At 30.5% G+C, this 25,444-nt stretch overlaps 1 long non-coding RNA gene across 1 annotated transcript in view; it reads left to right on the top strand.

Moving 5' to 3' along the window:
• The window catches only part of LOC148180495 (uncharacterized), a 40,903-nt gene extending 19,011 nt beyond the window's left edge, over window positions 1–21,892 (top strand). The window contains exon 3 of the long non-coding RNA XR_015771714.1: window positions 20,642–21,892. This is a non-coding gene — a long non-coding RNA (uncharacterized LOC148180495). The remainder of the gene's footprint in view (window positions 1–20,641) is intronic.
• The last annotated feature ends 3,552 nt before the right edge of the window (window positions 21,893–25,444 follow it).

The following is a 25,444-nucleotide window of genomic DNA, read 5'->3' as shown; positions in this document are numbered from 1 at the left end:
AAATTACCATTTATCGCATGATTATTGATTGTTTTTGATGTACTTGGCGTTTCATTGTCTACGTGAAGTAATGAGTGGTGACGTTGACCACAAGTTTTGCATCCGTTTGCAATGCGACAGTTGGTCACCGAATGATTATTCCTCAAACAATTTACGCAAAGTTTTAATTTGGCCACCTTTTCGAGGCGGCTTGATACAGTCAGGTGAACGAATTCTGGGCAGACAAAAACATTGTGTTCTGGAGACGTACAATATATACAAGATTGCGATTTAACATTAGGTTTAGTAATAAGTGTCGGGTTCGATGAAGTTCGTTTTATGAATTTCGCGTTAACTGTGTTGGGTATATTATTGATTTGATTAGATTTTGAGTTTGTTTTGCACCTTTCGATTAAGTCAAGAATGTCGCCTAACAAATCGCAATACTGATTTTCGAACGCAATTCGCGAATCGCGGTTGCTTTGTTTTGCTGCTTCTGTTTTATTATCGTGCGCTTCTAGCTCGTACTGCGTTTCTTCAAATTCCTTAAGTAACTCTTCAAGAATCTGTTTGCGCGCTACTAGCCGATTAATGCTATTGTTCGCGAGATCAAAGGCTTTTACGTAATCTTGAATGCGTTGGAACTTTTCGGCAATCGTTACCAAAATAATTTTGAGTTCTTCGATTTTCGTCATTGTGCTAAACACGAATTAATGAATAAAAATGATTTTGAATGATTTGATTGAATCGAAACTATCCGGTGATCCGCTTTCGTCGTACACGTTGGTGGAATTGAAGCCTGTTTAACTTAGGAATAACGGCAAACAGGAATAATTAAGAATGGATTTGAGAGCCACTAACCTTTTGCTCCACGAAGCTGATTAGGATCCTCTGGTGGACGACGATGTTGGACGACTTGAATATTGAGTATCTGGGAATCCGGCTCGAAGGACCAATGTTTCACCTCACGGTGGAATGTTGTAACACGGAATAGTGATTCGACTCAAATGGTTTTTGGATGTTTATTGAATTATCGGTACAACGACTTACTCTTTCGAGTTTAGAATTTTGAATGCTTAAAAACTAATTTGTTATGTCTCACCCCACCCTGCCACCCTCAGTTGGTACAGAGGGGGTGGATTTATGAATTGGTGGTGGCCTAAACATATAGAATTTAATAAAGAAGTTTGGATTTTGAGTTCGTCTTCAAAATAAAAAATTCTAAAATTTTATTTTTTGATTCTAAAATTATATAATGTAGTACACTTAATAAACGCATCCAAAGTAATGAGGTTTAAATTGTTGGATTTACGGAAATTATTAAAAAAGTTTGAATTTTGAGTCCGCATTCGAAATAAATTTTTTTTTAAATTTTATTATTTATTTGGTACACTTAATAAACACATTTGAATTAATGAGTTTACCAAATTTTATTAGTTTTACGTTAAAATTATAGGATTTATGGAAATTAATAAAAAAGAAGTTTGAATTTTGTGTTTGCTTTCGAAATAAAAAATTCCAAAAAATTTACTTTTTGATCTAAAATTCTGTTATTTGGTACATGTAATAAGCTCATTCAAAGAAATGAGTACACCAAATTTCCTTGGTTTAAGGTTAAAATTGTAGGATTTATGGAAATTAATAAAAAAGTTTGTATTTTGAGTTCGCTTTCGAAATAAAAAATTCTAAAAATTTTACTTTTTGATTTAAAATTCTGTTATTTAGTACACCTAATAAGCCCATTCAAAGAAATAAGTACACCAAAGTTCTTTGCTTTAAGGTTAAAATTGTAGGATTTATGGAAATTAATAACAAAAAGTTGGAATTTTGTGTTCGCTTTCGAAATAAAAAATTCTAAAAATTTTACTTTTTGATCTAAAATTCTGTTATTTAGTACACCTAATAAGCTCATCCAAAGAAATGAGTACACCAAATTTCCTTGGTTTAAGGTTAAAATTGTAGGATTTATGGAAATTAATAAAAAAGTTTGTATTTTGAGTTCGCTTTCGAAATAAAAAATTCTAAAAATTTTACTTTTTGATTTAAAATTCTGTTATTTAGTACACCTAATAAGCTCATTCAAAGAAATAAGTACACCAAAGTTCTTTGCTTTAAGGTTAAAATTGTAGGATTTATGGAAATTAATAACAAAAAGTTGGAATTTTGTGTTCGCTTTCGAAATAAAAGTTTCTAAAAATTTTACTTTTTGATCTAAAATTCTGTTATTTAGTACACCTAATAAGCTCATCCAAAGAAATGAGTACACCAAATTTCCTTGGTTTAAGGTTAAAATTGTAGGATTTATGGAAATTAATAAAAAAGTTTGTATTTTGAGTTCGCTTTCGAAACAAAAAATTCTAAAAATTTTACTTTTTGATTTAAAATTCTGTTATTTAGTACACCTAATAAGCCCATTCAAAGAAATAAGTACACCAAAGTTCTTTGCTTTAAGGTTAAAATTGTAGGATTTATGGAAATTAATAACAAAAGTTGGAATTTTGTGTTCGCTTTCGAAATAAAAAATTCTAAAAATTTTACTTTTTGATCTAAAATTCTGTTATTTAGTACACCTAATAAGCTCATCCAAAGAAATGAGTACACCAAATTTCCTTGGTTTAAGGTTAAAATTGTAGGATTTATGGAAATTAATAAAAAAGTTTGTATTTTGAGTTCGCTTTCGAAATAAAAAATTCTAAAAATTTTACTTTTTGATTTAAAATTCTGTTATTTAGTACACCTAATAAGCTCATTCAAAGAAATAAGTACACCAAAGTTCTTTGCTTTAAGGTTAAAATTGTAGGATTTATGGAAATTAATAACAAAAAGTTGGAATTTTGTGTTCGCTTTCGAAATAAAAGTTTCTAAAAATTTTACTTTTTGATCTAAAATTCTGTTATTTAGTACACCTAATAAGCTCATCCAAAGAAATGAGTACACCAAATTTCCTTGGTTTAAGGTTAAAATTGTAGGATTTATGGAAATTATTAAAAAAGTTTGTATCTTGAGTTCGCTTTCGAAACAAAAAATTCTAAAAATTTTACTTTTTGATTTAAAATTCTGTTATTTAGTACACCTAATAAGCCCATTCAAAGAAATAAGTACACCAAAGTTCTTTGCTTTAAGGTTAAAATTGTAGGATTTATGGAAATTAATAACAAAAAGTTGGAATTTTGTGTTCGCTTTCGAAATAAAAAATTCTAAAAATTTTACTTTTTGATCTAAAATTCTGTTATTTAGTACACCTAATAAGCTCATCCAAAGAAATGAGTACACCAAATTTCCTTGGTTTAAGGTTAAAATTGTAGGATTTATGGAAATTAATAAAAAAGTTTGTATTTTGAGTTCGCTTTCGAAATAAAAAATTCTAAAAATTTTACTTTTTGATTTAAAATTCTGTTATTTAGTACACCTAATAAGCTCATTCAAAGAAATAAGTACACCAAAGTTCTTTGCTTTAAGGTGAAAATTGTAGGATTTATGGAAATTAATAACAAAAAGTTGGAATTTTGTGTTCGCTTTCGAAATAAAAGTTTCTAAAAATTTTACTTTTTGATCTAAAATTCTGTTATTTAGTACACCTAATAAGCTCATCCAAAGAAATGAGTACACCAAATTTCCTCGGTTTAAGGTTAAAATTGCAGGATTTATGGAAATTAATAAAAATAGTTTGTATTTTGAGTTCGCTTTCGAAATATATATTTTTTTTAATTTTACTTTTAGATCTAAAATTCTGCTTTTAAGTACACTAAGTAAACGCAGCCGAAGTAATGAGTACATCAAATTTCTTTGGTTTAAGGTTAAAATTGTAGTATTTATGGAAATTAATAAAAAGTTTGGATTTTGAGTTCGTGTCCGAAATAAAAAATTCTAAAAAGTTTACTTTTTGATCTAAAATTTTGTAATTTAGTACACCTAATAAACGCATCTGATGTAATAATGACACCAACTTCCATTGGTTTAAGGTTAAAATTGCAGGATTTATGGAAATTGATAAAAAAAAATGGATTTTGAGTTTGACTTTGAAATAAAAAATTCTAAAATTTTTACTTTTTGATTTAAAATTTGATAATTCAGTACATTTCATAAACACTTCTAAATTAACAGGTTTACGAAATTTTAGTGGTTTAAGTTTAAAATTCGCGGATTTATGGAAATTAATCAGGAAATTTGGATTTCGAAGTCCGATTTTGAAACTAAAAAAATTAAAACATTTATACTTTTTGATTTAAAATTTGGTAATTTTAAACACTTGACAAACGCCTTTGAAGCAGTGAGTCTGCAAAATTTCATTGCTTTATTATTGAAATTGCCGGATATAGAGAATTTAATATTTAGAAAACATTGGATTGTTAGTTTGCGTTCCAAATAAATTTTTTTAAAATTGTAATTTTTTAGTCTAAAGTTTTGTAGTTTTTTATACGCATCTGAATTCATAAGTCCCCCAAATTTCATTGGTTTATGGTTAAAATTGTACGATTTATGGAAATAAATACAAAAAGTTTGGATTTTAAATCCGGCTTAGAATTTTTTTAAAAATGTTAGTTTTTTGTCTAAAATTCTGAAATTTAGTACAGTTTATAAACGCATCTAAAGTAATAAGTCCACAAAATTCCATCACTTTAACATTAAAATTGTAGGACTTAAAAAATGTAGTAAAAACTTTAGATTTCAAATTCATCCTTTTCAATAAAAAATTCTAAGACTGTTAAGTTTTGTTCTAAAATTCTGAAATTTAGTACACTCAATAACCACAGTTGAAGTAATAAGACGATCGAATTTTATTACTGTAAGATTAAAACTTTCTGACTTACAGAATTTAAACGGAAAATTTCGAATCTCAATAAAACATTCTAAAATTATTAATTTATTTCAAGTAGAACTGCGAAGACTCAAAGTCGAAAAATCGTTTAGTCCTTCCCATAAATTCTACAGGATGTGACTGAAATAGCTCAAACAAAAAAAAACGGATGCCATCTGCCAGTCTATCTTCATTGTCTACGACCAGAAAGAATGAATGAAAACTAATTTGCAAAGCAATTTGGCCAGTATTGATTTATTCGGTAGTTATTATAACAAGTCGTGATGTTCAATGTTACAACACACGTAATTTTTCAACGCCTAAAGACATAAAATTTGATGAATTATAATTACTAATTAATCATTTCTCTGAGGCCGCGTTCGGCTCGAACCATTAAAAAACCCAGTCAAGTTTCCTCCATTCTTTAGTGTCACTCTAGTCCTAGTTCTAGCACGCAACCACAGCCATGAAACACAAAATTAAAATTAAAGAGCGATGATAACTAATCATCTTAATTTAAAACTTAATTAAATTAAATTATTCAGTGACGCAACCTGTAAATAGCACTCGCTCCAACCTTGAGGACTCACTTTTTGTTCTCAATTTTTCCGTAACGTAACTTGCCATTATTCGATCAAACCAATCGGAAATGTCGGTTCGTTGTAAGCAGATGTTAATTGGCAGTAATTTCAACTTAACTGTGTTTAATTGCTCTATATTCTCACCATTTTGCGGAAACAAGTATGAGGGCGCGAAGGCGTGGAACCCAATTTGATCTGATACGAAGAAATAATGGGAAAAATTGTGTTTTCTTAGTTTTTGCTCCATGGCATGGCAGTGGAAATTTCGACGGGTTCAAGGCCGCTTCTATGGGAAGAAATCCAGGGAATCTCGGGCGGGAGCATCGTCACAGTTCGAGGTTCTAATCGCGTTTAATAACTATTATTATATGCAGAATTAAGACACGCTTTAGTAACTCTTAAACCAATTCATCATTGTCTATTTGAATAACAAATGTTTCATTTTACAATTTCATCAATCTAGCAGGTGTTCAAATAAAGGAAACGTCACAAATCTCGGGATTTTGACAGAATGACGTTTTTATGTAAACACCCGTTATGTGTAATTATGTCCAGACGCTGTAATGGTCGAATTTGCATTTTCCAAGTTCATCCATTGTTCAGAGGCAGTCATTAGTTCTTGGAGCTTAATTACTGGAAAATGGGGCAGAGTTATTCTTGTTTCTTCTTAATTATGAGCAACGTCTTGAGGGCGACGCCAACAGATGACTTTTGACAGCGCTAAACTTAAAGAAAGTCATCGGAACTTAACAGTTTCTTTTATTTGTTTTCGTTTCAGATAACTTCGCGTCTTTTTGAGTTCAGCGGCGCTTGAACTTGAACTTTGCGTTCATATTTCTATTTTTATTTCGTTTTGTTTTTGTGTTTTTCTTGCTCTATTGGAACTTTTTTGGACAATGAGATGGTTATGTTACTTTTTGTTTACATTGTGTAATTCGGAGAGTCTTAACGATAAAGTAATCAAATTTGGTGGACTTCTTACTTTAGAAGTATTTGTAGAGTGCTCTAAATTTCAGCATTTTAGATTTTTAGATTTTTTTCTTCTAAGTCCTACTAAAAATTTATTTTTTTAAATTAAATTTTGTATATATTGTAATTTAATCGTGAAATTAATAAAATTGGGTGCACTTGTTACTTCACATGCGTTTATAAAGTGTACTAAATTATAAAATTTTAGATCAAAAATTAAAACTTTAAAGTCGGATTCAAAATTTTATTTTTTTTTTTTATATTTAATTCTGTAAATTCTGCAACTTTGACATTAAAGCAATGAAAGTTTGTGGAGTTATTGCTTCGGATGCGTTAATGAAGCGTACTAAATTACAGAATTTTAAATCAAAAAGTAAAAATTTTAGAGTTTTCATTTGGGAAACAAACTGAAAATCCAAAATTTTCTAAATATAAAATTTTGAAAATTCAACAATGTTCAAGGTGTTCAAGCAATGAAATTTGGATCACATATTACATCAGATTCGTTTATTGACTGCACGAAATTTTAGAATTTTAGAATTTTTTTAGATCGAAAGGTAAATAAATTTTTTTAATTAACTTTTGTAAGTCCCACAGTTCTAATGATCTAGAGATTAGATTTACTTTAAGGGTATGCATCGAGTTCACGAAATTTTAGAATTTTAGATCACGGAATCAAAATTTTTGAATTTTTTATTTCAAGCACGAACTCAAAATTCAAACGTTCATTAATAAAGTCGTTCACTCCCTTCAATTTTAACGTTACATTTATTATGTTTAATGAACTTATTGAATAAGATTTGTTTTTTATAAAGTGTTTTAAATAACAGAATTTTAGACCAAAAAAAACTTATTTTTTTTTATTCCAAGTCGGAGTTAAAATCCAACTTTTTTTATCATTTGATTTAATTGATTCTACAATTTTAACACTAAAGCGGTGAAATTTGTTGGACTTATTACTTTAAATGTGTTTATGAATTGTACCAAGTTTCAAAATTTTAGACCAAGAACTAAATTTTTTTTTGCTAGTCCATCTCGAGAATCTATTTTTTTTATTAAATTTGACAAAACTCACTATTTTAATGTTAAAGCAATGAAATTTGGTATACCTATTATTTTAGATGCGATTATGACATGTAGTAATTTACAGAATTTTAGACAAAAAATCAAATTTTTTTGAATTTATTGTTTGCAAGTCGGATTCGAAATTCCATTTTTTTTAATTAAATTTTTATGAATCTCCCAATTTTAACGTTGAAGCAATGAAACTTGGTAAATTTATTAGTTTACATTCGTTTATGAAATGTATTAAATTACAGAATTTTAGAGCAAAAACTAAATTTTTTAGAATTTTTTATTTGCTGGTTTAACTCGAAAATCTAATTCTTTTATTAAATTTTACAAAACTCACAATTTTAATGTTAAAGCAATGAAATTTCGTAGACCTATTACTTTAGATGCGATTATGACATATACTAATTTACAGAATTTTAGACAAAAAATCAAAATTTTTGAGTTTATTATTTGCAGATCGGACTCAAAAATTATTTTTTTTTAATTAAAGTTTTATAAATCTCACAATTTTAACGTTAAGGCAATGAAACTTGGTAGAGTTATTACTTTACATACGTTTATGAAATGTACTAAATTACAAAATTTTAGAGCAAAAATCAAAATTTTAGAATTTTGTATTTCTAGTTGGGACTCGAAAATTCTCTTTTTTTTTTTCATAAATTTTACAATTTTAACGTTAATGCAATGAAATTTTGTAGACTTATTTTTTTATGCGTTTATGAAATATACTAAATTACAGAATTTTAGACCAAAAATCAAAATTTTTAGAATTTTTTATTTTCAGTTTGGATTCAAAAATTATTATTTTTTATTAAATTTTTATAAATTTCACAATTTCATCGTTAAAGCAATGGAATTTGGTGGACTTATTACTTCAGATGCGTTTATGACGTGTACTAAATTACAGAATTTTGGATCAAAAAACAAAATTTTTAGAATTTTTTATTTTCTGGTCGGTCTCGAAAATCCAATTTTTTTAATTAAATCTTTATAAATCTCACAATTTGAACGTTAAAGCAATGACATTTGGAGGACTTATTACTTCAAATGCGTTTAGGACGTGTACTAAATTACAGAATTTTAGACCAAAAAATTTTTTTTTGAATTTTTATTCGTGGGGAAATTCAAATATTAAATTTTGTAAATCCGACAATTTTAATGTTATAGCAATGAAATTTTTACCACTTATTACATCTGAAGCATTTGTTGACTCTACGAAATTTCAGAATTTTAGACCAAGAAGTAAGAATTTTAGATTTTTTTTTGTTTTAGAACGAACTCTAAATCCGTTTTTTTTATAACTTATGTAAATTCAGCACTTTTAAGGTCAATGAAATGTAATTTGGTGGATTAATTACTTTAGAGGTGTTTATTGAGTGTTCTAAATTACAGAATTTTAGAGCGAGAAATAAGAATTTTAGAAATTTTTAATTTCAAGACGAACTCAAATTTCATTTCTTTTAATTAAATTTTATAAATTAGACAGTTCTAATGGTAGAACATTGGCATTTTGTGGGCATATTATCCTTTTTCAGAATTTTTAGATTTTTTTCTATAAATTACATAAATTCGACTCAATTTTAGAATCATTTTAATTTTTTTTTCATCGACTGATGTTAACATGCACACAGGAAAACCTCGCCTCGCTCTGTAAACATTCTTGCAGAACTTCTAACATATTCCACTTCCTCCTGGACGCCGTGAGGCTTGAAGTTAAACACCATAAATTAATCGTACATCTTATAAATTCAATCGATAAGTAGCAAGAACAAGAAACGTTTTTATAGCAAAGTCATGTTTCGGGAACCTCCACACGCTTTCTTTGCAATTATGTAACTCCGCCCCGACTTCCGCACCAGAAGAAGAGGATCGCCAACCTGCACAGGGGCTTAAATTTGCGTTTTTTTGAGTTTGACTCCCACAGGCCTCCCACATGAAGAGCTTGGGGTGGGCGAAAATGCCAAAAAAAATTGTGCCGATGCGAGAAAATTTTGTTAATTTCTGTACATTCTGACGATGATTTAGTACAGAAGGGGCGTGAATGGGGGTGCATCTATTTTACAAAAAGAGAGTTTAGTTTCCGCGTTAGATTTCCATCGATGCGCGCGTGTATTGTGGGTTGCCAGCCGCTGGAGAACCCGTTCTAGTCCTACCAGTTCATTATAATTGTATTACTTCGGCTTCGCTTTTTACCGCTGCAGGGATTAATAAAAAATGCGGAGTTTTAGTGGGTTGGTGCTCCTGTTTAATGTCGTCTTATTACCAACCCTACAAAAAAAACGCAGCTCTTTTGCTCCCCATTTCATTTCCACAATCTCAAGTTCAAAATCTATGACTTATTACTTATCTTTTTGGGTCAATAGTACCACAATCATAAATTGTAACAGACCCAAGGTAACCATTTTTTAAGAAAGATATAATCAATTTTCAGAATTATGTCACGCGCGCTCGGTAAACACAATTTAAATGTCAGCGCAGACGATTTATGAGAATTCTATTTAATTATCCCAAAAATTCGCCAATCTGTCATGTCATTTGTGATGTAACTTCCTACAATAAAACGTTTTGTAATCATAAATAATTCATGACTGAGATGCGATATTGGAGAAACATGAGATGAATATTGATGATGAACAAAATTAGCAACATTTTAAAAATGCCATTCTCATAACTTAATCGAAGCAATTCATTAGCGCACCGTTTGATTTCAAGTTATGTATACAATTTTTTACACTCCATGTGTACTTGATTTGTAATTTCGGTTAAACGATCTAGTCGTCAGATGTCGCCGCCTGCTTGGTGTTACACCTGCTGACACTCAATTATGTCACTTTGTGACATTGACACACTGGTCGTGTGTGGGATGTGATATGACGCGATCTTGCAATATTTTTTCTCCTTAAATTGGTGATAATTGAATTCCTGAATCTTAATCTAGCAGAAAGGTCGCAGGTTTTTGAAAAGATTCGAGGCTTGAGAAATTATTGATTCGTCAAGGTTTTCATAGAGAAATGTTCATTTTTATTGATTTTCTTAATTGATCGTGAAAACAATTGAAAGGATTGGATGGTGGTGTGGGAGGTGTTCTTTTGTCAAGACAAATGGGCGGGAAATTTATGGGGATATTAGGAGATGCTAAGTTTAGAGCGGCCTTCGGAGTTCTAATGAAAGATCTAAAGAGTTCTAATGAATTCTGGAAAATCGTAGAGAATTTTATAGGATCTCGGAGAATCCCACATTGTCCTAGATGCACTTCGAGCATTTTAGAGAATATGTCAAGGGCTCTAAAGTGTACTAAATTAGAGAATTTTAGATCAAAAAACGAAATTTTTAGAATTTTGTGTTTCCAAGTCGGACTTAAACTCTAAATCTTACAATTTTAATGCTAAATCAATGAAATTTAGTGGACTCAAGGTGCATCTATGAAGTGTACGTAATTAGAGAATTTTAGATCAAAAAACAAAATTTTTAGATTTTTTTGTTGCTAAGTCGGACTCAAAATCGAAACTTTTTATTAAATTCAATAAATTCCGCATTTTTTTTTAGGATTACAGAAGTGATATTTGGTGACGTCATTGTCTAAGGTGTGTTTATGAAGTGTACTAAATTATAGAATTTTATAACAAAAAATAATTTTTTTAGAATTTTTTTCCAAGTCGGAATCAAAATCGAAACATTTTTTTATTAATTAATTTTCCAATTTTAAGATTCGAGCAGTGAAATTCGGTGGCGTTATTATATACGATGCGTTTATGAAGTGCACGAAATTACAGAATTTTAGATCAAAAAACAAAATTTTTAGAATTTTTTTCCAAGTCGGACTCAAAATCTAACCTTGTTTTTATTAAATTTTATAAATTTTACAATTTTAACGCTAAACCAATAAAATTTGGCGGACTCATTGATCCAGATGCGTTTATGATGTGCACTAAATTACAGAATTTGAGACCAAAAAACAAAATTTTTAGAATTTTTTTTTCCAAGTTGAACTCAAAAACTTTTTTATTATTAAATTTAATAAATTTCGCATTTTTTTTTAAGATTAGAGTAGTGAAATTTGGTGACGTCACTGCTTAAGGTGTGTTTATGAAGTATACTAAATTAGAATTTTAGAGCAAAAAGCAAAATTTTTTGATTTTTATTTCCAGGTCAGAATCAACTTTTTTTATTAAAATAAATTAATTCTACAATTTTAAGAATAAAGCAGTGTACTTTGGGGGCGTTATTATCTAAGATGCGTTTAAGAAGTGCACTAAATTACAGAATTTTAGATCAAGAAACAAAATTTTTAGAATTTTGTGTTTCCAAGTCGGACTTAAAGTCTAAACTTTTTTTATTAAATTTTATAAATCTTACAATTTTAATGCTAAATCAATGAAATTTAATGGACTCATTTTTCAAGGTGCATCTATGAAGTGTACTTAATTAGAGAATTTTAGATCAAAAACAAAATTTTTAGATTTTTTTGTTGCTAAGCCGGACTCCAAAACAAAACTTTTTTTATTAAATTCAATCAATTCCACCATTTTAACATTACAGCAGTGAAATGTGGTTGCGTCCTTATCCAAGATGCGTTTATGAAGTGCACTAAACTACAGAATTTTAGACCAAAAACAATTTTTTTAGAATTTTCTTTACAAGTCGGATTCAAAATGGAAACATTTTTTTATTAATTAATTTTCCAATTTTAAGATTCGAGTAGTGAAATTTGGTGGCATTATTATATACGATGCGTTTATGAAGTGCACAAAATTACAGAATTTTAGATCAAAAAACAAAATTTTTAGAATTTTGTGTTTCCAAGTCGGAATTAAAATCTAAACTTTTTTTATTAAATTTTATAAATCTTACAATTTTGATGCTAAATTAATGAAATTTAGTGGACTCATTTTTCAAGGTGCATCTATGAAGTGTACTTAATTAGAGAATTTTAGATCAAAAAACAAAATTTTTAGATTTTTTTGTTGCTAAGCCGGACTCCAAAACAAAACTTTTTTTTATTAAATTCAATAAATTCCACCATTTTAACATTACAGCAGTGAAATGTGGTGGCGTTCTTATCCAAGATGCGTTTATGAAGTGCACTAAACTACAGAATTTTAGACCAAAAACAAAGTTTTTAGAATTTTTTTCCAAGTCGGAATCAAAATCGAAACATTTTTTTATTAATTAATTTTCCAATTTTAAGATTTGAGCAGTGAAATTTGGTGGCATTATTATATACGATGCGTTTATGAAGTGCACGAAATTACAGAATTTTAGATCAAAAACAAAATTTTTAGAATTTTGTGTTTCCAAGTCGGACTTAAACTCTAAACTTTTTTTATTAAATTTTATAAATCTTACAATTTTGATGCTAAAGCAATGAAATTTAGTGGACTCATTTTTCAAGGTGCATCTATGAAGTGTACTTAATTAGAGAATTTTAGATCAAAAAACAAAATTTTTAGATTTTTTTGTTGCTAAGCCGGACTCCAAAACAAAACTTTTTTATTAAATTCAATCAATTCCACCATTTTAACATTACAGCAGTGAAATGTGGTGGCGTCCTTATCCAAGATGCGTTTATGAAGTGCACTAAACTACAGAATTTTAGACCAAAAACAAATTTTTTAGAATTTTTTTCCAAGTCGGAATCAAAATCGAAACATTTTTTTATTAATTAATTTTCCAATTTTAAGATTCGAGCAGTGAAATTTGGTGGCGTTATTACACATATACGATGCGTTTATGAAGTGCACGAAATTACAAAATTTTAGATCAAAAACAAAATTTTTAGAATTTTGTGTTTCCAAGTCGGAATTAAAATCTAAACTTTTTTTATTAAATTTTATAAATCTTACAATTTTGATGCTAAATCAATGAAATTTAGTGGGCTCATTTTTCAAGGTGCATCTATGAAGTGTACTTAATTAGAGAATTTTAGATCAAAAAACAAAATTTTTAGATTTTTTTGTTGCTAAGCCGGACTCCAAAACAAAACTTTTTTATTAAATTCAATCAATTCTACCATTTTAACATTACAGCAGTGAAATGTGGTGGCGTCCTTATCCAAGATGCGTTTATGAAGTGCACTAAACTACAGAATTTTAGACCAAAAACAAAGTTTTTAGAATTTTTTTCCAAGTCGGAATCAAAATCGAAACATTTTTTTATTAATTAATTTTCCAATTTTAAGATTTGAGCAGTGAAATTTGGTGGCATTATTATATACGATGCGTTTATGAAGTGCACGAAATTACAGAATTTTAGATCAAAAACAAAATTTTTAGAATTTTGTGTTTCCAAGTCGGACTTAAACTCTAAACTTTTTTTATTAAATTTTATAAATCTTACAATTTTGATGCTAAAGCAATGAAATTTAGTGGACTCATTTTTCAAGGTGCATCTATGAAGTGTACTTAATTAGAGAATTTTAGATCAAAAAACAAAATTTTTAGATTTTTTTGTTGCTAAGCCGGACTCCAAAACAAAACTTTTTTATTAAATTCAATCAATTCCACCATTTTAACATTACAGCAGTGAAATGTGGTGGCGTCCTTATCCAAGATGCGTTTATGAAGTGCACTAAACTACAGAATTTTAGACCAAAAACAAATTTTTTAGAATTTTTTTCCAAGTCGGAATCAAAATCGAAACATTTTTTTATTAATTAATTTTTCAATTTTAAGATTCGAGCAGTGAAATTTGGTGGCGTTATTATACATATACGATGCGTTTATGAAGTTCACGTAATTACAGAATTTTAGATCAAAAAACAAAATTTTTAGAATTTTTTTTCCAAGTCGGACTCAAAATCTAACCTTTTTTTTTATTAAATTTTATAAATCTAACTATTTTAACGCCAAACCAATAAAATTTGGCGGACTCATTAATGCAGATGCGTTATGAAGTGCACTAAATTACAGAATTTGAGACCAAAAATGAAAATTTTTAGAATTTTTTTTTTCAATTGAACTAAAAATCTAAACTTTTTTTTTTATTAAATTTAATAAATGCCGCATTGTTTTTTTAAGATTAGAGTAGTGAAATTTGGTGACGTCACTGCCTAAGGTGTGTTTATGAAGTGTACTAAATTAGAATTTTAGAGCAAAAAACAATTTTTAGATTTTTATTTCCAAGTCAGAATCAAAATTTAAACTTTTTTTATTAAAATAAATAAATTCTACAATTTTAAGAATAAAGCAGTGAACTTTGGGGGCGTTATTATCTAAGATGCGTTTAAGAAGTGACTAAATTACAGAATTTTAGATCAAAAAACGAAATTTTTAGACTTTTTTAGACAATTTTAATATTAGAGCAATAAAATTTCGTGTTCTTATTAATTTAAAGGCGTCTGTTGACTAGACTAAATTTCGGCATTTTAGAATAAAAAGTAGGAGTTTTAGAATTTTTTTATTTTAGAGCGATTTCAAATTTTTTTTTTAAATTAAAATTTTTAAGCTTGACAATTTCATTTTAAAGACTTTTGCAGAAAAATTAAAGATTTAGAGCATCTTATAGAATTCTAGAAAAGCCTAATAAATCGCAGGGAACCTGTGGAATCTTGGAAAATTTTAAATATTCGTGTGATTCTTGGAAAAAACTTCTTCTGAATCCTGGATGATCTTGAAGAGACTCAAGCATTCCTGAAGAATCCTAAAAATCCTGGAGGATCGCAAAACTTTCACAAAATGTCAGTGCATGCCACAAGTTCTCTGAGCGTTTCTAGAATCTTGCAGAAACCTAGACAGGAGAAGTTTATCGGATTCTTAAGAGTCCCGAAGAATAAGAGGGAAGATTAAAAAGTCCTGGAAAATCTTAAAATACCACTAAATATTAGATAATGTCGCAGATCAAAAAAATAACTGAAGATCTTAAAAAATTTTGAAGAAAAATTAAAGATTTATAGATCATCCTATACATTTCTAAAAAAATCTAATAAATCGCAGGGAATCCTGAAGCAACCTGTAGACTCTTAGAACATTCTAAGAATTCGTGAGAAATTTCTGGAAAAAACTTCTTGTTACTCTCACACCATCCTATCAGAAGTCCCGTGGGATTTCTGAAGATTATTAAAAGAGATTTTTGAAGAATCCTTAAAATCCTAGAGGATTCCAGAAATCACGCAAAATGTCAGTGCTTGCCACAAGATTTCAGCGAATTTACGAAATCCTGTAGAAACCTAGAAAAGGATTCCAAACAATTTTGAAAAAAAAAAATAAAAAGTCTCGTCAAATTTTAAAAAAATCCTGAAGAGTTTAGGCAGCATCCAACAAAAGCCCACAGAATTCTAAAAAAGAAACCTTGATAATCGTAGAGAATATCCTAGAGAATCCCCGGGAACTTTAATATCCTGGAACACTGGAGAAATTTGAAAAAGTCTTTGAGATTACCCTAATAATCCCAGGCGTTCCACAGCTTTTTATCCTGCAAAATCCCAACGGAAATCCTAAAGATTTTATACGAACGTTTCACAGAATCTTTGAAAATCGTAAAAAAAATCAAAAGAAAAAATTGAAGAAGACAATAATAGTAATTATATACCAAGGGGAGAAGACGGTTTTCTGGCCCGAGCGCTATTATTTCCCGAGATCCGAAGGATCGAAGGAAATTAGAAAACGACATTATTTAGTTTAAAAGAGGCAACTCAAAGTACGCATTTCTTTATTTACGCGTAGGAGAGAAATTTCATTTGACAGTTCGGGAGCAGACGACATAATGACACAACTTTTAACTAAAAACTTCAGGGCTGCCAACTCACGACTTGCATGGTAATAAAAAAATTACCATATTAACATTCAAGGAATGATGGCGCCAAATACAAAATGACCAAACTTTCACCGTTGCCAAATTCCCACGAACTATCGATTTGACACTGATATAGTATCCATTGTTTTAATTCCTACGAAATGAGGTTAAGTTCACCTTGACCTTGACAGTTTTGAAGTATCGCCCAATTGTCAAAAATGTGGTAATCTCAGATAACTTTCCTCAATTTCTAGGGATTCTAAATAAACATCTGTCACAGTTGGTAGCTCTGATTGTTCCGTAAAAACGCCTGTTTGACAGTTGGAGGTTAAACATTCGCCAACATGCAAAAGTGTCGCAGTGACTGAATGTCAAATTACGTCATCAACATTCAACTGTTTGCACCTTGTCTCATTGAAATGCGCTTCTTCGACTTAACACTAACAATCCATACGAAAGCGCCTACTGTAAACGAGAATTAATGGGGTGCGATCGTGTAATTTACCTTCCGCGCCCTCACGAAAGGGTGGTTTCCCATTTCCGGAAGTCAAAAGAAAACGTCTGACATATCATTAGGTTATTTCCACCGCCTGCTCGGACCACGTGCTATTTTCACCATCAAATCTATTTCCTGGCACTCTAGATAACGTTTTTTTTTAAAGTCGGTGTTACGCTATGTAAATATTGATTTCGATAGTGTCGACATGTGCGCTTTTGTAAAAACGCCTTTTTCGAAATAGACCTACTTTAGCAATATTAATTGCGCGCCCACACGATCATAATTGCCACAAATGCATGCTTAATTAATCAAGAGAAATTTTGAACTTACCCAAGGACTCTGCACCTACACCTCTCTGCAAGAACTGTCGGTACTTTGAAAAATTTCATTCCGAAGAAGCTGCACCGTTAATTTTACGGTTATTTAATTCCTCGTTAATCGGGCGTTTCGAAAACGTCAAAGGTCAGATCTTATTAAACGGTAATTAATTTGTTAACTGAGAGGTCAAACGATGATGGATCTAGTGTGCTGCAAACCTGCTTAGTCAGAGATTAGCTAATTATGTGTTGATGTGGATAATTTGATGGAAAATTAGAGCAGGCGGTTTTTAGGGTGTGTTTTGAATTTCATGCATGCAGATGATTGTGTTTTTTTTATTTCGTTCCATTTGGATCATGGTCGAAGCCCACTTGCAAACCCACTGCGTTTTCGTATGGTTTCTCTTTTAATGGAACCCACACAGGTGTGAACCGGGCGAAAATCGAGAGTTTATGCAGATTTTTATTGATAAAGAGACAAATATGTGATTGTTTGGGTCAAGTGGGTGAGATTTTATTGCGAGGCGGCGCTGGAACTGGTTTCTTATTATTGGATAAACTATCATTATTACTATTATTAGATAATGTAAACACAGGGATCAATTGAATTTTTGTCTTGTTGGCTGAACATGTGTCTTGGCTTAACATAAAAACAAAAAACATAAATAATTGACGGATGTCAGTGGATGACGGGTGTCAAGACATACGTTCCAAGAGTAACAGCCGACTAGATAAAACAACGATTTTTTTACTGATTTTTTGTGGATCCACGGAATTCATTTCGAATTTTTGAAGTTTCTTTGGAATTGTCAGTTTTTTTTTTAAATTCTCTTTGAAATTTTCTTAGAAAATGTCAAGATTTCTTCAAACTTTAGTTTCCTTCAGGATTTCGTGATGATATTTTTGATTGATTTTCAGGAATTCTTGGACCTTCTAGGATTCTACTGGACTCTTTGGAGTTTTCCAGAATTTCATAGGATTTCAGAATACATAAAAACTCTGCGATTTTTTATGATCCAAAGAGATCAAGCTTCTGTCTTTTGAATTTTTGTTCCTAGAAATTCCTCAGGAATTTTTTCGTTTTTTTGAGATTACATACCATTTTTAAGCTTTTTTTTGAGAATTCTAAGGTTTTCTAAGGGCCGGTTGCAGAAACACGGTTCAAATCTGACTTAACCCAGGCTTAAATGATTTTTGCGTTGCACAAACATTTTTGAGCGGTTCAAATACAAGTTAGCACGGTGTTAAACTAAGCCAGGTTCAGAGGTGGAATAAGCCGGTGTTCAAAGTGACAGCTGGATTTGTGAATTTTTAAATTACAAAAAATACACAAATTCAAATTCGAAATTCAAATGAATTTAAATCCCAGATTTGGAATCTGCGGAAAATTCTGCGTACACTGATGTATAATAACTAGTTTACTCTAAAAAAGTAGCGAGTTATCGACATCAGAAATTTGGCATAGTTTTAGTCATGAATTTTTGCGAAAATTTGCAAATTTCGACTGTAGAAAAATCAAAGAACTTTTTCTTATGTTAAAAATCGCGAGAAAAACGATGGCGCAAACCGCATCTCAATATCTGAAATAGTTTCTGAGATATCGAGCACGAATTGTTTCGAACCTTCAAAAATTTGGCCCTCTGGTGACAACCCAAAAATTCAACTAACCATAACTCAGTTATTTGTTGACGAAAATTGAAAATTGTCATGTTTTTGGATTCAGCGTGACATTCTGCGTAAAATGAGCCCAGATTTGTTCAGTTTTCTTAGTAAATAAACGAGGCATTGGCCAAAAACGGTTTTGAAGACGTCATTTTCGGGTGATTTTCAATCAATGTTTTTAAAATGAAAACGACGTTTAATAGCTTTGAATTATACATCAGTCGAAAGAGGAGCTTGAAATCTATCTACTGGCTAAATTTGATATCGATCGGACAAATAGTTTACAAGCTATGGCCAAAAATAAAAAAAATGAAAAATTTTCATCGTTTGAGTCGGAATTTTTTTCCGCGAAAAATTGACTATTGAATTTTGGGCTTTTGATAACATTTTCTAACGTAAAATGAGCTGAGAAAAAGAATGGCGCAAACCGCATCTTAATATCTCAAATAGCTTTCGAGATATTTAACTTTAAAAATTACGAAAAATGAGGAAAAATGAAAATCAACTTTCCAAAACTTTGATCGGCCATAACTCAGTTATTTGTTGTCTGATCTGAATTTAAATTCCAGATTTGGAATCTACGGAAAATTCTGCATACACTGGATGTATAATAACTGAAGTTTGCTCGAAAAAATAAGCGAGATGTCGATATCAGAAGTTTGGCATAGTTTTAGTCATGAATTTTTGTGAAAATTTGCAAATTTCGACTTTTGAGAAATCTATCAACTTTTTCTTATGTAAAAAATCGCGAGAAAAACGATGGCGCAAACCGCATCTCAATATCTAAAATAGTTTCCGAGATATCGAGCACGAATTGTTTCGAACCTTCAAAAATTTGGCCCTCTGGCGACAACCCAAAAATTCAAACGACTATAACTCAGTTATTTGTCGATGAAAATTGAAAATTCTCATGTTTTTGGATTCAGCGTGATATTCTGCTTAAAATGAGTCCAAATTTGTTGAGTTTGCATAATAAATAAACGAGACATTGGTCAAAAACTGTTGTGGAAACGTCATTTTAGGGTGATTTTCAATAATTGTTTTCAAACTGAAAACGACGTTTAATAGCTTTGAATTATACATCAGTCGAAAGAGGAGCTAGAAATCTATCTACTGGCTAAATTTGAGATTGATCGGACAAATAATTTACAAGCTATGGCCAAAAATAAAAAAAATGAAAAATTTTCATTGTTTGAGTCGGAATTTTTTTTTCGCGAAAAATCGACTATCGAATTTTGGGTTTTTGAGAACATTTTCTAACGTAAAATGAGCCGAGAAAAAGAATGGCGCAAATCGAATCTCAATATCTCAAATAGTTTTCGAGATATTTATTTAACTTTAAAAATTACGAAAAATGAGGAAAAATGAAAATCAACTTTCCGAAACTTTGATCGGCCATAACTCAGTTATTTGTTGTCGGATCTGAATTTAAATTCCAGATTTGGAATCTGCGGAAAATTCTGCGTACAGTGATGTATAATAACAAGTTTACTCTAAAAAATTAGCGAGATGTCAATATCAAAAGTTTTTGTTGAAGTTGCTACTTTCGCTTGTCTTAGCAAGACTGTCAATTTACAAAAAAAAATAAATGGACGGGAAAGTTTTGAGAATTTGTCGTTTCATGATCAAAGAAAAATATAGCAAAGATTTTTAAAACTGTAAGTTTTTCATTTCTGTTGCCATTGCAACGGAATTTGTGGAGGTTAATACTCTTGACTGTCTTATTATGAGTACCGATTTACAAAAATTTAGACCGAACAGAAGAATTTTTAGAATCTTTGATTTCGGGGACCAAAGAAAAAACAACAAAAAAAATTGAACGCGTTCTAATTCTAAGAAACCGCTAGTTTTGCTTGCATTACCAAGACTGTCAATTTACAAAAAATTTGATCAACGGGAAGAATTTTTAGAAATTTTTGAACCAATCTAGAACTTTTATTTTTATGTTTGTATGCAGTTCAAAAAAAAGAAATTGTGTTCACTTTGCTGTCTTATTTTGACCTTATTCTAAATGTTTGTTTTTCTTTTCCAGGTAAGACGACGCTATTGCAGGATGGCACCCTAGTGAGTAAAATTCTTTTTTCAAACTCAGTGTTCAAAAATCGCCGTTAAAAATAAACACGAACGATTTTTTTAAGCGGGAAAAGTGCCTTTTCCCATTCATCATTTGTTTGCAAAACACAAAGTGCACTGAATAAAACGCTAAGAATGCACCGGGTAATGCGCGGTTATGTTTATTTTCCTAAATCAAGCTAAAAACGTCGCATAAAGACCACATTCATGGTGTAAACACGAGTTTTATTGTGTAAACAACAACCCCTTTGATGAAACGTGGAAGTCAAGGCTTTATTCTCTTCCGAAAGACTGACTGACACAACAAGAACTCGTCTTGTTGCCGATCCGCTGAAAGAGAAAACAAACAAGAAGAAATCATAATAAAGAAAAACCGTCAATAACACGAAAAGGAGGGAAGCCTACGAATTTTTTAGTGTGTTGGCAGCACTGCTTTCTAGCCATGTTGACATCACGTAATTAGTCAATTTTGTGTGGGAAAACCAAATAGATATCTTATCATTCCATTGTCTCCTCATTGTTACATCAATTTATACCCAAATTGCTTTAAATTACATAATTAATCTACAAAGTACTAAAATATTATTACGGGCAATTGACCCCGTTTGTGAGTGTTGTTATGACCGCCATTTTGTAGGCACCGCGCCCGTTTCTATGGTGGCCATAAAACTACAAAATGGTGCCTTTTTTCACATCAACAATGAAATTAGCGACTTGTTATTAAACTTATCAGATCAAGAATTAACAAAACAACTTGAAATACATACCAATGGGCGATAAGATTAGAATAATCGGATTAGGAGAAACTGATCTCAAAACAAATCCTTGAATCAAAGACAAAGGTGTGACGTCATGGCTTTAAAAAAAATAAAAAACAGCTGATTGTGCAGTGATCTTAGAAAGTTCGATATCTAGAGAATTACATAGAATTCGGTAAAACCCAGAAAACACCTTCAGAAAATCTTCAGATTTGCAATAAATTTTTGAAAAGATCGTTGAATTTTACAGATACAATTTGGTTTAGATCGGAACGTGTACGCTAGATGCTTTATTCTTTACAGTTCTAGAACACCCTGTATAAACTGTTTTTGCGGTAGTTTTTAGTATTTTCGAAAAAAAAAAAAACAAATTAGAATTGCTACAAAAGTGGTGGATGCGCAATCTTTCTAGTTGCTTCTAAATTTTTATTTTTAATTCAACATTTTTTTACGTTTTGATTCCTGTATTTTATTACAAAAAATTAGATCAACGGGAAGAATTTTTAGAATTTTTTTTTATGACCAAGGACTTTTTAACTCCCTGTAAGTTTTTCATTTGTGATCTCATAGTAACGAAATTGGTGGAGCTTACCAGCTTTGACCGTTTTATTAAGATTGCCTACTTAGAAAAATTTAGATCAAATAGGAATTTTTTTAGAAGTTTTATTTTTGATGCTACAGAAAGATTTTCAAAAAAAATTAAACACGCTCTAATTTCGGCATTTTAGGTGTCACATCGACGAAATTTGTGAAATTTGTTGCTTTTATTTGTATTATCACGACTGGCAATTTACCAAAAATTTGATCAACGGAAAGAATTTTTAGAAATTTTTGTTTTATGACTAAAAATATAGCAAAGATTTTTAACGCTTTTGACTGTCTTATTAAGAGTACCGATTTATAAAAATTTAGACCGAAAAGGAGACTTTTTTGAAATTTTGAAATTGATGAGCAAAGAAAAATTTACAAAAAAAAATTGAAGACGCTCTCATTTTGGCATTTTTGGTGTCACAAGAACGAAATTTGTGGAAATTGCTACTTTTATTTGTCTTATCAAGACTGGCAATTAATAAAAAATTAGAGCAACGAGGAGAATTTTTAGAAATGTTTGTTTCATGACCAAAGAAAAATTTTTTTTTAACTTCCTGTAAGTTTTTCGTTTCTATTTCCACTGTAACGGAATTTATGGAACTTATTGCCCTTGGCTGTCTTTTTAACAGTGCCGATTCTCAAACATTTAGACTGAAAAAGAGAATTTTTAGAAATTTTTAATTCGATAAGCAAAGAAAAATTCACAAAAAAATCGAACGCGTTCTAATTTCGGCATTTTTGGTGTCACAAAAATAAAATTTGTGTAAGTTGCTAAATTTACTTGTTTTATCAGTATTGCCAATTTTCAAGAAATTAGATCATTATTTTTCGAAAAGTTTGTTTTTTGACGAAAAAAAAAAGGACCAAAAATTTTTGACGCCTTGCAAGTTCTTTATTTTTGATGTCACTGTAACGAAATTTGTGGAGCTTACCACTCTTGACTGTCTTATCAAGAATGTCAATTAAAAAAAACTTAGACCAAAAAGGAGAATTTTTAGAAATTTTTATTTCGAGGAGCAAAGAAAAATTAACCAAAAAAATTGAACACGCTCTGTTTTCTTTATTTTTAGTGTCACATGGAATGAAACTTGTGGAAGTTGCTTTTTTTACTTGTTTTATTACGCCTGCCAATTTAGAAAAATTTAGATCAACGGGATGAATTTTTAGAAATTTTCGTTTTATGACCAAAGGAAAGTGCAACAAAAATGTTTAACGTCTTGTTAGTTTTTCATTTTTGATGCCTCTGTAACGAAATTTGTGGAGTCTACCACTCTTGACTGCCTTATTAAAAGTGACAATTGAAAAAAATTAGACCGAAAAGGAGGATTTTTAGAAATTTTGATTTCGAGTAGCAAAGAAAAATTAACAAAAAAAGTTGGACGCGTTTTAATTTCGGTATTTTAGGTGTCATAAGAACGTAATTTGTGGAAGTTGCAACTTTTGCTTGTCTTACCAAGACTGCTAATTTACAAAAAATTAGAGCAATGGGAAGAATTTATAGAAATTTTTGTTTAATGGCCAAAGAAAAATGCAACTAAGATTTTTAACTCCATGTAAATTGTTCATTTTTGATTCCACTGTAATGAATTTGTGAAGCTTATTACTCTTGACTGCCTTATTAAGAGTGACAATTAAAAAAAATTTAGACCGAAAAGGAGAATTTTTAGAAATTTTGATTTCGAGGAGCACAGAAGAATTAACAAAAAAAGTTGACACGCTCTGATTTCTTTATTTTTGGTGTCACATGAATGAAATTTGTGGAAGTTGCTTTTTTACTTGTTTTATTACGCCTGCCAATTTAGAAAAATTTAGATCAGCGGGATGAATTTTTAGAAATTTTCGTTTTATGACCAAAGGAAAATGCACCAAAGATTTTTATCTCCCTGTAAATTCTTCATTTTTGATTCCACTGTAATGAAATTTGTGGAGTTTATTACTCTTGACTGTCTTATTAAAAGTGCCGATTTACAAAAATTTAGACCGAAAAGGAGAAGTGCTAAAAATTTTGATTTTGTGGAGCAAAGAAAAATTAACAAAAAAAATTGAACACGATTTAATTTCGACATTTTTGGTGTGAAAAGAACGAAATTTGTGGAAGTTGCTACTTCTACTTGTCTTACCAGGCCAGCCAATTTACAAAAAATTAGTTCAATTGGAAGAGTTTTTACAAATTTTTGTGCTATGATCCAAAAAAGAATGTAACAAATTTTTAACACCCTGTAAGTTCTTCATTTCGAATGCTACCGTAACGAAATTTTGAGAGCTTACCACTCTTGACTCTTTTATTTAGAGTGCCGATTTAGAAAAATTTAGATCAACAGGAAGAATTTTTAGAAATTTTTTTTATGACCAATGAAAAATGTAACAACTTTTTGTAACACCCTGTAAATTCTTTATTTATTATCCCACTGTAACGAAATTTGCCGAGCTTGTTACTCCTGACAGTGTTATCAGTAGTGCGAATTTCCAAAGATGTAGACTGAAGAGAAGAATTAGAAGTTTTTGTCTTAAGTCATTTTCGAAATGATAATTTTCTACGAATCGTTCTGCAGTTATTTCTATTTGTATTATTTTGTATTTTTATTTGAGAGAAATAATTACTGCAATTTTCAAGTACTCCAAGAATTCTTTAGATATTTTTTTTATTATGAATTCCACGATTGCTATCTTATCTATCTGGAATTCCTTAGAATATTTTTTTCAGAATTCTTCAGATTTAAGTCCGTTTTTTGAATATTCAAAATAAGAAGATACTAAAAAAAATCATCACAAAAATAAACAAATCTTGTGCAGAATTCAATGGCGGAAGCGCAAAAATTCCAATTTTCTAATTTTAAGATTTATTCACCAAGTACTGTTTGGATCACTTCCAAACCACTTCGGCCGCTGAAGTGGCTAGTGAACATTACCACCTCTTACAACCGGAAGGTGCTGAAACGAAAAAAAACAACGGAATTGAAACCATTCGTATCTCATTTCGTCCACATATTCGTTTGTTTTCCTTCCGTTTTTGACCCTCATTAGTCAACCAAAACAGATGTTTTCTTCTCCAAGTGCGATGTTTGACACTGTTGCGATTACATTTAATTGCTCCCAAGTGTTGATAAATCAGTCTCGTTTTCCACATTTCCACTGATAACACTGTTTGTCTGCACACTCACCACTCCGCAGAAAGAGGTCATCCTCTCATCTCTTTGTCACGTCAGAAAAACCACCGAAGATCCTCCTGAAATAGCCGTCTTATCCAGTTCCGTACGGAGATAAGCCGCGCATGCGCCCCATCTCAACCAGGTGACTAGTCCTGCGTTAACGACCGCTCCGATACAAAGATGTAACTTGTGCGTCTACGTGGGCTGCGGCGACAAAACGAATAAACAAACGCATGCAGTGCATATAGTTAATCCGACGATCAC

This window comes from Gnatocerus cornutus, chromosome 1 (genome assembly GCF_029298725.1).
Source record: "Gnatocerus cornutus isolate USDA-ARS CGAHR chromosome 1, icGnaCorn1.1, whole genome shotgun sequence".
In the NCBI taxonomy this organism is placed as follows: domain Eukaryota; kingdom Metazoa; phylum Arthropoda; class Insecta; order Coleoptera; family Tenebrionidae; genus Gnatocerus; species Gnatocerus cornutus.
This window is presented reverse-complemented; position numbering and strand designations above follow the sequence as displayed.